The 13,153-nt window shown below is 37.0% G+C and overlaps 1 protein-coding gene and 1 non-coding gene across 2 annotated transcripts in view; both read right to left on the bottom strand.

Annotated features, from left to right (window-relative positions):
* PSMD1 (proteasome 26S subunit, non-ATPase 1) overlaps positions 1 to 13,153 on the bottom strand; it is a 114,571-nt gene that overhangs the window by 39,314 nt on the left and 62,104 nt on the right. The window lies entirely within an intron of this gene.
* On the bottom strand, positions 2,220 to 2,380 carry LOC116552081. Its single transcript, XR_004269202.1, has one exon. It is a non-coding gene; the product is annotated as a U1 spliceosomal RNA (small nuclear RNA).

The following is a 13,153-nucleotide window of genomic DNA, read 5'->3' on the forward strand; positions in this document are numbered from 1 at the left end:
AATGTTCTCAGTTTGCCTAAACCTCCTTGTATGAATAATTTGGAAAAAATACTAATCGTCACTAGTATTATTAGAAACAATACGGAAAAACAGTATAGTGTTAAAAAAGCAATGTACTAGAAAATGGAAGATCTGGGTTCTAGTTCTAGTTTTGCTAATTTGTTAGTTATGTGACATTAGGCAAATCACTTAGGTTTTTTCCTTTATAATTAGAGATAGATTTTTCTTGACTATTTTTCAGGAATAACAAAAACCAGATGAGCAAATAACTGAAAATACAGTAATAACATATATGCTATCAGTTAATATATACTGAGAAAAATAACAATAAGTTATATAAGAAGAAACTATGAAGTCTAAAACTCATATTCTAGTTCCTGTTCTGTCTCTAAATAGTTGGGCCAATTTAGACAATGTTCAATTAACCAAACATTCCAGGATCCTTTCCTCATCTGAAAAGAGGAAGAATGGGACTAGAAGTTCTGTAAGTCTATTCCAACTTTACAATTAGACAGCATTTAAAAATGAACAATTATTATAGGTCTAAATCAATGCCTATTATTATAGGACAACTTTTCTTCAATGAGTAACATTCCAATGAAATAAAAATAAAATTTATAGTGATATTAAATATGGTGATAAAGAGGTTTTTGAAGTTATTCTACAATTTGTAGTTGAAACTACCAACATTTAACTTTTACTTTCACTCCTATGAGGCTAAGAACTTGAAGCTCTTTCCATAATTTGACACCCAAATTGTCTAACAAACTCGCTGAAATGTTTTGCCATGTAATTAATTACCAATAAAATCACTCTAGACTGCACAAAGGCTGAGACTATATTTTTCTAGCTCCCATGACTTATTACACAGTGCCAAGTACTATAGGTGAAATAATTTTTATTACTTAATGAGAGACAAAGAGTTAAACTAAATTTACATTTAGGGACTTAGACAACAAGTATATTCTAAGTTCAAGGCCTAATGGTTAAGCACTAGAAAATATACTTTTTCTTTCTCGCTTAAATTTAAAATTCAGCGAGATAATCAAAACCAGGGAAAATTGACATACCTGTGAGTATCACTTTCTGAAGCTAATTGAGTCTTGAATGGGCACGATTCTGAGAGCAAAGGGATAAATGTTGTGGGCAAAGGAATGAATACTGGAATGTTAGAAACAAGCTTGAGGAAAAGCAGGTAGAAGAGCCATACTGATTTTGTATAGAGGAATAACAAAGATAATACTAGAAATAAAAAATCAGGACTACCAGCATAATAACCACTTAGGCGCATGGCAGGAATCAGAGCTTTCTGAAGAATTCGCTCTATCTCTCTTAAGACCTGGTGGCTGGGTCTAGTCAGTCATATTTATTGAGTGCTTACTATACATGACACAGTAGGTTTAGACAATAACAAACATTTAGAAAAACTGGGTCTTGGTTTAGGTTCCCTCAAGACTTAGTTATGTGACTATCTGCCAATTGTCTGATACAGTGGCTCTAAATCTTTTTTGGATCAGAGTCTCCTTCCTCCTGCCCTCCAAACGCACAGATAACACATAATTTTGGGAGTCAAACCTTTAAATGTAAAATGAGGGAATACCTCCCAAGGTTTTAAAATTGTTTATATAATTACCATGTAAAGAAAATGAAAAAACAACTTTGTTGCTCTTTAGTATTATGACACTTGTGGTTCATCATAAGGTATATGATAACAGGCAGCAGTAAGTAAAAACGCTGCTTTAATCGAAAGTATGTAATTCAGTTTTTAATGAAAAACAAAAAAAGAGCTGTAATTTTCTGCTTTAAAAAATGAAACACATACCAATTAAGGTAACTACATTATAATTTGTTGTTTCAATAGAATTTCTTGGCTTGTAGCTAACAGTCATCTTGCCAATGTTACTATTTGTTCAAACCTTTCACAGAGCAGAAACTGAGTAAGGGCATATGCATAAGTCACTGCCATATCACTGGACCATTAACTGCACATATGAATTCCTTTCTTTCAACACACTGGCTTTTAAATACTGTTTCTTTATTGAATATTTTGTGCAACCTCAACATTAAATCATTAATAAATCAAAATGCTTTCAAGAATGTGGTTTCTTTCCCCCCTCTAATCCATCTTTACTAAAGGAGGAAAAACACAGCAATATACATAGATAGGCAGAAAAACTACTCTAAACGGGGCTATCATAGAGGGAACTCCCCTCCCCTCCCAGGGAACTACCTGAAAGCAGTCCCCCAATACCATAAATTATGCAATCAAATTTTCCACATTTAGACACATCAAGGAGGTCAGTACATTCAATGCAATGGACAAACTGTGCCCTGCGAAAACTACCTTTTTCACTATGTGCCCATAATGCTATGTAAGTATTCAAAAGGAATTTTTGGGGCTATAAGCCTCAGGACAGTCCCTTAGTAGAACTATGAATTTATAATTTTCATTAGGTAAGTGCCACGGTGTTAGAGGATTAACTCAATACACATGAATTAAGAATTTAACTGTCCCTGTCGCTTGAGTCCAGGAGTTTGAAACCAGCCTGGCTAACATAGTGAAACACCGTCTCTAAAAAAACTAGCCAAGTGTGGTTGCACATGTCTGTGGTTTCAGCAGCTGAGGAGGCTGAGGTGGGTGTGAGTCCAGAAGGTGGAGGTTGCAGTGAGCTATGATCATGCCACTGCATTTCAGCCTGGGCGACAGAGTGAGACACGGTCTCAAAAAAGGAATGTATCTGTCCCTATTTAACTCCCTTGTACTCTCTAACAACAGATTTCAAATAATCTGAGTAGTAACCTGAAATTCTAAGTGCCTACTGGATATCTTTTCAAAACATACCACAAACACCTCAATCAACATATAAAAACACACAGAGGATGGGTGCAGTGGCTCACGCCTGTAATCCCAGCACTTTGGGAGGCCGAGGCGGGTGGATCATGAGGTCAAGAGATCAAAATCATCCCGGCCAACACGGTGAAACCCTGTCTCTATTTAAAAAAAAAAAAAATGGCTGAGTGTGATGGTACATGCCTGCAGTCCCAGCTACTCGGAAGGCTGAGGCAGGAGAATCACTTGAACTTGGGAGGCAGAGCTTGCAGTGAGCTGAGATTGTGCCACTGCACTCCAGCCTGGTGACAAAGCGAGACTCTGTCTCAGAAACAAACAAACAAACCCCACAAAGAAAGGAATAAAAAAGGGAATCCCTCTTTAAGTTGCTTCTTTTCCCACCATGACCATTCAATGACATACCTAGGAAACTCATACCTTTAATAATTCTATTCCCTCACTCTCCACATATAATCTGCCATCAAGTCAAGAGAAACCCTTAAATCTTATTTCTGTTTCCAATTGCCTTGTTTCAGTCCCTGATCATCTCTCACTGGAAAAATAGAATGATTCCTTGCATGACCTCTTTTCTTGTCCTCTCTTCAATTTGTTGTGGTAGAGAGAACAAAGGCTTAGAATCAGAAAGACCTGGATTCCAATTCTATTGCTGCAATTTATTAGCAGGGTGACAATTACTAAATTTCTCTAAGCCTTAATTGCCTTATCCATAAAACAATACCTGTTCCTCCTTCTGTATGTTGGGGAGAGTTGGTAGAATTGTAAAGTAAAATACTAAACTATCATCACTGAAATCTGGATGCATAACCAGAAATTGGCTTTGGATCAGAACCAGAAATCTGGATACTAATATTTGATGTCAAGGGTTTATTATATAAAACAAGCTGAATATTAAACCTAGAAAGCTGGTTATATTTAGGGTTCAGACCTCCAGAATTTCCTCATCAACCTGCTGGGGAACTAAAGGCATGCAGAATACTTATCAACTTGCCCCGTGGCTGCAAGGGCAGGATATTCCAGGGAAAACTGACTCACAGGAAAGAGCTTATCTTAAAATCTGTCTTCACATTTCATTTATCTTGTGGTATTTTACTTGTTATAAAAAATATTATACTTTAAAGTAAATAAAAGATATCATATATACTATTCTTAAACCAACCACAAAACTCAAGTTCTTTTCTTTAGTAGAAAAGTCTTCTGAAAGGGGATAGAAGTTAGACTTAAGTTTTGTTTCCTAAAAGGCACTAACAACTTCATGAGGTTTAGAAAAAATTTGCCTGAGAACATAAATACTAGGAGCCTAATGCAGAACTTTACCTAGCTGATTGCAATAAAGACTGAAATAGACTGTGAAGGCTATAAACTCAAAAGCATATAAAAAAACCTGACAGTGTCTCAATCCAACAACAGTTCCAACTCTGACACATTCTTTAGAAAAAACAAGTGTTAAGGAATGATTCTTTATTAAATTAGTTTAGACATTAAATCTTTTCAAGAGTACAGTAAAACCATAATATTCTTATATGTTTACTTTAATGTTTCAGCAGGCAACTCTAAAAGGACAAAAAACTTTCTAAGTAATGACTGGAATGCAAACATTCACTGAAAGCAAAACTCCTGCACATTAATCTTTATATAACACATAGAGAGATATATGATATAAACTTTTAAAGGAACAGTTAATAAATAAATAATACAATTCTATCACCATTTTGTAACATATAATGAACTAACAGATTGCAGCATGATTATCAATGACCGGTAACATCATGAAAATGGAAATAATTATGTGTACCACCAGCCCCATTCTAAAAAAAAAATCTGAATGTGATCAAACTTCTAGAGTCAATTATCAATTTATAGGAAACATGAAGGACCAAACAACACATTAAACTACACATAAAGATGCAATCAGCAAAATTCATACCATGGGAAACAAAACAGAAGTAACAACCTGTTTCTTCAACAAATAAACTGTAAGGAGAAAGAAAAGAAAGAAAAAGAGGGCAAGGCAAGAGATGGACAGAGAACCTACAGGTTAAAAGAAAATATATTAAGTCTTTAATAACAGTCCATTAGTCTTTCTTTCAGTTATTTTCAATAATTCTGACACTCCCTAAATATTTCTTCAGTATAAACATTTACCTCCTAGATAACATCATGAAATAATCCCTCCAGTTTGTTATAACACCTTCAATCAGCATTTATAATAAAGTATTTAAATGACTAATCCTTGATCAGCAATAAAGCTTATTTCTATGTCTCCATAAACACATAGAAAACTGGCCAAGTGAGGTGGCTCACACCTATAATCCCAGTACTTTGGGACGTCGAGGCAGGAGGACTGCTTGAGCCCTGGAATTCAAGACCAGCCTGGGCACCACCGCGAAACCCCCTCTCTACAAAAAATAAAAAAAATTAGCCAGGGATGGAGGTGCATGCCTGTAGTCCCAGCTACTCAGGAGGATCACTTGAGCCCAGGAGGTTGAGGCTGCAGTGAGCCGAGATCATACCACTGTACTACAGCCTGGGCAACAGAGTGATACCCTGGCTCAAAAAACAAAATATTTAGGCCGGGCGCGGTGGCTCAGGCCTGTAATCCCAGCACTTTGGGAGGCCGAGGCGGGTGGATCACGAGGTCAAGAGATCGAGACCATCCTGGTCAACATGGTGAAACCCCGTCTCTACTAAAAATACAAAAAATTAGCTGGGCATGGTGGCGTGTGCCTGTAATCCCAGCGACTCAGGAGGCTGGGGCAGGAGAATTGCCTGAACCCGGGAGGCGGAGGTTGTGGTGAGCCGAGATTGCGCCATTGCACTCCAGCCTGGGTAACAAGAGCGAAACTCCGTCTCAAAAAAAAAAAAAAAAAAAAAAATTTAGAAAAATAAATGTCAAGAAATGGTCAAGTCACAGGAAAAACAGTGGATTTTATTTTAGTAAAGGGTAGTGGAGAGGAAATAAATCAATACCTGGTAAACCACTTTATTAGCATAGAATGTGTTACCTAAAAGTATATCTCCTCAGACAATTATAAATTTGCCAGCTGCACGGGTACTCAACAACAGAGCTACACATGTTGTGGAAATTTGAGCAACTTTTCTTTTTCTCCTTTATTTTATCCTTTGGCTAGTTTATAAAACTTGTAATAATAATTTTAAAAAGTGCCATTACAAGTAAAAAAACAAAGAAGTGGGAGGAAGATATTATGCTTTGTGAATTTTGTGGCACAAAACATTTTCAGGGAAAAAAAACTGAAAGAAAAGAATTTTCTTTCCCAAACATACTTTTGTTCCACATAACTCCATATTCTAAGCTACTGCTATCTGTAGCTTTTAACTGTATCAGTTTAGTATAGACTGAACATTTACTACATACAAAGTACCACAAGGAAAAGCAAAAAACAAAACCACACAGACGGTGCCAAAAACATTACAAATTTAGTGAAAGAAAATTTATTTTTTATCATCTTCCTAGACTTCAGAAAACTAAAAATTAGTATAGTTTTAGGCAAGCTTTTGGTACATTTCCAAAAAGATTAATTCTTTTCAGGTGCTGCTAAAATGAGAGAGGGAGGGAATTTCAAAGATGTAAGAAGAAAAGTAGATTCACGAATTTTATACAAAGAAATTGCTGTGTTACCATAATAAATAGAGCTCTTAAAAATCTCAGATTGCAACAAAATTAGGAAAAAAAAAAAAAAAAAAAAAAAAAAGGAAAGGAAAAAAAAAATCTCAGACTGCATTCCTGGACCTAGAGAAATCTGTAATATTCAAAGTCACAGCATTATTAGCACACTTGTTTCCATTTCTAATCAGCATACCAAGAAAAGTCTTGCAGTATGAGTGAGATGCCATCAACTTATTGCTGTTTACTGAGAACTTTATTGGTATTTCTTTGATTTTATAATAATGAACATAAATGTACTCTGATTCTCAGAAAGTTTGATTCACTTCTGATATTTAAACAAGTATTCTAATGACAAATGTCTATTCCTAATAGCTGATTATTGTGATTACTGAGGACACGCAGGGTTGTGCAGATCTACTCCAAAAGATATTTGAGTTCTTTACCATCATCAGCTGTAATTCCAGGTGTAGCAGTCTTTTGCTTAAAGGACATTACCACTTCACGACATCAGGTTGTACTCGAGAGTTTCAATGACAAAAAAATCTTATTCTTTTGTTCTGGACAAAAGCAGATATGGTACGAGCAGCTCTCTGGCAATAACAACCTGGCAAAACCAGCCTAGATCAACTTTTCACAGCAATTAGTAAAAACTTAAGCAGGGAGGTCTTAGAGAAGCTGTTGTATTGTGCTAAGAGGGCACTGTGGCATTTTCAACTGTCTGCCTATCACCCCCGCACTCCTAGACTAGCAGTGATAGCAGAGATGGCAGCCTATCACACTCTTGATATAAGCTGCTAATAATGCAGAGAAAGCAACACAGACTTTGGATTCCTGCAGAATTGTAGTTGTTTTGACTTCCAGCACAACAGCTTGCCTTTGTTCCAAGGACAGGAGCAGATTCTCAGGAGGCATTGCTGAAAACATTTTAAGGTAAAAGTACTGGCCATAGCAGCCTGAGGCAAGAAATCATAGGACAAAGACTGAAAAGCCTGAGAAGGAAGAGGGTGAGAAATGAGTTATACGGAATAATAAGGGCTTTAAAAAGCTCTTGTATATTCCAGCAAAATTAAGAAGACCACACATGTGGCCAGGGTTGAAGGCATTATCAGGGAAGGTCTGAGAAATGCTAAACTTTACCTTGGGCTTTGTACAAGCAGGAGGTAAAGGCTAAGGCAGAGTGGTAAATGATCTGGCACGATTTGAAGGAATACTCCAACACAGAGCCAATCTGCAAAAACTGGGAGAGTATTTTTTTCTTTTCTTCCTTTTTTTTTCTTTTCTTGGTTCCCGATATTTAAGGAAATGCTGTCAAAATATCAGCTGACCACTAAGCTAATAGAACACAGACTTCAGTGGCCACACACAAAAAAATAGACACTAGTCAAACAACAATCACTAATTAAACAACAATCTACAACAAAAAGCAATAACAAATTCCTGGAAATAGGGAAAATCTGATTTCCTGAATTGCTACATTATAATAAAAATGTCCAGTTTTTTTTTTTTTTTTTTTTTTTTTTTGAGACGGAGTTTCGCTCTTGTTACCCAGGCTGGAGTGCAATGGCGCGATCTTGGCTCACCGCAACCTCCGCCTCCTGGGTTCCGGCAATTCTCCTGCCTCAGCCTCGTAAGTAGCTGGGATTACAGGCACGCGCCACCATGCCCAGCTGATTTTTTGTAGTTTTAGCAGAGAGGGGGTTTCACCGTGTTGACCAGGATGGTCTCGATCTCTTGACCTTGTGATCCACCCGCCTCGGCCTCCCAAAGTGCTGGGATTACAGGCGTCAGCCACAGCGCCCGGCAAATGTCCAGCTTTTGACAAAAAAATTATGAGGCCTGAAAAGAAATGAGAAAGTATACCCCATTACAGGAAAAAAGGAAATTAACAGAAACTGTTCCCGAGGAAGGGTAGGCATTGGATTTAAATAAACTCTTAAATATACACAAAGAGCTAAAAGAAACCATAGGCAAATAACTAAAGGAAATGGGAGAACAATGTCTTACCAAATAAAGAATCATCAATAAAAAGAAACTGAATAGAAATTCTGGAACTTAAAAGTAAAATTGAAATGAATAATTCACTAGAGGGGGTTCAACAGTAAAGTTGAGCAGGCAGAAGAAACAAGCAGTGAACCTGAAGATAGGTCAACTGAGATAATTCAGTCTGAGGAACAAAAAAAGAAAAGGAAGAAAAATGAATAGAGTTTAAGAGGCGTGTGGGACACTATTAAGCAGATCAATATGCAAAATGACTGGCTCAGAGGGAGAAGAAAGAGGGGGACAGAAAGACCATCTGAAAAAACAATGGCCAAAGACTTCCCAAATGTTGATGAAAGACAAGATGATCAACACATTCTAAGCAGGATAAACTCAAAAAGATCAGTGATTTAAAAAAAAAGGCAAAGGCTACATCCTAGCAGCAAACAGATAATAATAAATATGATAAACGTATAAATGATCAATTAAGTAAAGAAGTGAAGTACTGAGAAGAAAAAAAATAGGAGATCAGAGTAAGGGGTACTGAAAGAGCCAGGAGAGGAGGGCATATTGCAATTTTAATTATGGTGGTCAGGATATGCTTCAATGAGAAGCTGATATTTACATAAAGACAAGGAAGGCTATGAGGAAGCAAGCCAAGTGGCTATCCAGAGGAGTGTGCTAGGTACACAAAACAACTCATGAAAAGGCCCTGCAGTGGAACAATGCCTGACATGTTTGAGAATTAGCAAGGAGGCCAATGGTTTGAGTGCAGTGAAGAAGGTGGAGAGCAACTGAAGACAGGGTCAGAAAGGTAACAGCGGGTCACATCCTGTTAGGCTTTATAGGTCATTATAGGAACTTTGATTTTCACCCTGAGTGAAATGAAAAGCCATCACAGGATTCAGAGCAAAGTAATGATATGATCAGACCTGGGTCATTTTGGTTGTTATCAGTTTTGCAAATTTTGAGTTTGAGATGTTTTACAGACAATGGAAATTAATAATTAGGTAACTGAACATAAGAAACTGGAGTTTGAAGGAAAAGCTAACATTAGGAGTTTCCGTAAAGAGATAGTATTTAAAAGCCATAAAAGTGAATGAAATCACCAACTGTAGACAGAGGAGAAAAGAGATACAAAAATGAGTTAAAATGGTGCCTCAATATTAAGATGTTGAAGAGATGAAGCACAACAAGCAAAGGAGACTAAAAAGGAACAGCCAGAGAAGAGAAAGAAGAAATGATCTACTGGGTCAAATACTGCTGTGAAACAGGCAGAGCAGCCTACATCATCTTCTTTTTACAGAAACAGGGATTAAAGCTCAGATAAATCAATGAAGTTTGTCTTAGGTACGAAGCTTGTCCCATTTCATGACCACAGACTCACAGCCATTTGGCTGGAAACAGAGTTGTAGGAGATTCTTTTTTTTTTCAACAAGCCAGTGAAAACTAAGAGTGAATAGAGAGAAAAAATGAAGAGGAAGATTAAGTCAACAGAGCATAACTGGGGAGAATATGCATATTAAGGGAGAGTAATAAAGAGTCAGAAAAGATTCTATAGCAAAGATATTCTGGATGGTGTGTCTTTAAAGACAAGACAAGACTGGTTTAAGAAGACTGTACTTAGTCACACAGTGCTAAATACTGCACAAAATTGACAACTTTCCAGAGGGCTTTTCAAGAGTTGTTTTAGTAGAATATTAGATATAAAAATCTGATTATAAGGATTACAGACTGGGGGTGGTAAGGAGAGAAAAAGACAGGCAATCCTTTAAAGAAGTTTGGTGAGGAAAGAAGAGACTTACAGAGAAAAGCCTTTTCTTTTTCATTATCTGGAAACCTGAGCATGTCTACCAGAAAGATTTAGAGCTGAGGGACCAAATATTCAAGGCACAGATTCTACGTGTGAAAAAGGAAATACTTTATTCAGCAAGACTGTAATATATGTATGTATATGTGATATCTATATGATATATATGTATATAAAAGAGCTGGGATCAAGAACCTAAGTGGAATTCAATTGTGGAAAAGAATGATAACATGATCCCAAAGGAGGATAGGATGGATGAAAAGAAAGACATTTTGAGATGACAGTGAAAGGTGATGGAGCTTGTTTCTGATTTGTCTAAGTCATTCACTAAAATAACGGGCAGTCAGGACAGAATGAAGAGTCCAACGAGAACAGATAAAGTTTGAAATAGCTATTACAGTTTCAGCTCTTCACTGATCTTGTCAAAGAGAATGAACATGAGAGGAATGAATAAGCAGAAAGCTGAGAAATATTTGAGCTCAATTGTAGGTCCTGCTGAAGTGAGCTAGTCTTAGCTCTACCATGTCTGTACTATAGTTACCAATATACTTGTTTGTATCCTCCATAAAATTATAAATTACATGAGGACAGAAAATGTTTACCTTATTCATTAATGTGTCTCCATGAGTATATGGTATTTAGTAAATACTTCACAAATGAAGATGTAACGTATACAATCCCTATCATGTTAAACATTCCTTAATGGTTACAGTTTAATAGGTATTATGAATGAGAGGTAAAAAAATTTTCTTGGCTGATATTTAAGCTGTTTTCCTAGACCTGTAAGGGATATTAGACTGCCCTTTTTGGTCAAAGATAGAATCTGTTCAATAAATTTAAAAGACATCAAGGAGAAAATTCAATTATCTTAGGAAAAATGTGCCAATTAGGTTTTTTTTTTTTTAGTTATTCCTGGATTAAAGGCTGAGTTTGACCTTGAAGTTACTTTAGTAAGAGTTACTTTATCTGAAGTTTTTGGGAAAGGAAATATCTGAAGTTTCCAGATATTAGAAACCTCACTCTACCATAAAGAATCATACTTTTATATTTATTATTTGCATAGAAATCTTAAAAAAATTCATGTCACATTTATTGGCATCTAAAACATAGCTGAATGAACATGATCTAGTCTTTTCTTAAGTACATAGAAATCACCACTATGCTATCCATCATTATGCCACATAAAAAGCTGTGGAAGGAGGTTGGGTGTGGTGGCTCACGCCTATAATCCCAGCACTTTGGGAGGCCAAGGCAGGCGATCGCTTGAGGTCAGGAGTTTGAGACCAGCCTGGCCAACATGGCGAAACCCTGTCTCTACTAAAAACATAAAAATTAGCTGGGCATGGTGGCAGGTGGTTGTAATCCCAGCTACTGGAAAGGCCGAGGCAGGAGAAATGCTTGAATCTGGGAGGCAGAGGTTGCAGTAAGCTGAAATTGTGCCAATGTGCTCCAGCCTGGGCAAGAGAGGGAGACACTGTATTTCAAAAAAAAGAAAAAAAAAAAGAGCTACAAGTCTCTACTTTGAGTAGACCTACATGTTTATACATTTAAATTATTGTTTTTTGTTTGTTTCAGTTGACCCTATTTGCTATTACCAAAGTGCTTGTCTACCTTTTAACTTGTTACTCAAATCTGGAGTAGGCAGGAAAACATGTTTATTAAAATTATCTCAAGTGAATTTATCATTCAACATTGTTTTGTATTATCTACACTTATCACCATAAGGTTATTTTCATTAAAGAATGGGGAGAGTCAAAGTTTTGTGTGTGTTTAAATGTCTGTGTGTGTGTGTGTGCGTGCACACGCTCGCGCCTATGTATGTAGAAAGCAAAAATATATGAAGTGGCGACTTAGAGGCTGCTTTCTACTTAAAGTGTTTAGGGTTTTAGAGTACTGGTTCAGTTATTTGGTGAGATTCAATTATCCTATATAATCATTTATTATTATTTTGAGATCGAGTTTCGCTCTTCTTGCCCAAGTTGGAATGCAATGGTGTGAACTTGGCTCACCACAACCTCTGCCTCCCAGGTTCAAGCGATTATCCTGCCTCAGCCTCCTGAGTAGCTGGGATTACAGGCACGTGCCACCACGCCTGGTTCATTTTGTATTTTCAGTAGAGACGGCGTTTCTCCATGTTCGTCAGACAGGTCTCGAACCCCTGACTTCAGGTGATCTGCCTGCCTTGGCCTCCCAAAGTGCTGGTATTACAGGTGTGAGCCACTGCGCCTGGCCTATGTATTATTATCTTGCTTTCTTCTTGACTCTCAGCTGGCTTCACATAACCTGAGATTGTCAAACAAGTAGCTGTTGTATCTAGTTATGTTCCTTAGTCGTTAAAACAATTTAGCCATTAAACTGATTTAAAAATGAAAAAAAAAAAAGGATAAAAATCCAAGTACCAATCTTACTTTTGTAAGTTGAGGGAAAAAAATGAGTGAATGTGAAAGGATTTGGCAAAGTACAATAGTGATTGCATTTTTATAATATACTTAATATTTAAAAAATTTTATCTATAAACAAATCTATAAAGGCTTATTTTATATAAGTCTTTTCACTGGATATAATGGTGCTGCTATTTTCAAACTGACATTACTTGTTTTGCAGACCTCTACCTCCCTTCATAAGCACAGATGTCAAAGTGTAACTCAGAACTAAGCAGTATTTTTAAATACTTTCTTTCTTTCTTTCTTTTTATTTTGGAGACAGGGTTTCATTCTTTCAGCCCAAGCTGGAGCACAGTGGTGCGATCTTGGCTCACTGCAGCCTTGACCTCCCCCAGGTTCAAGCAATCCTCCCACCTCAGGTCTCCCCCTACCGCCGACCCCTCTGCTGCCGCCCAGTAGCTAGGACTACAGGCGTGCACCACCACGCCCTGCTAATTTTTGTGTTT

The sequence above is a fragment of the Sapajus apella genome, unplaced genomic scaffold (assembly GCF_009761245.1).
Source record: "Sapajus apella isolate SASKATOON/1434 unplaced genomic scaffold, GSC_monkey_1.0 scaffold10, whole genome shotgun sequence".
NCBI classification, from domain to species: Eukaryota; Metazoa; Chordata; class Mammalia; order Primates; family Cebidae; genus Sapajus; species Sapajus apella.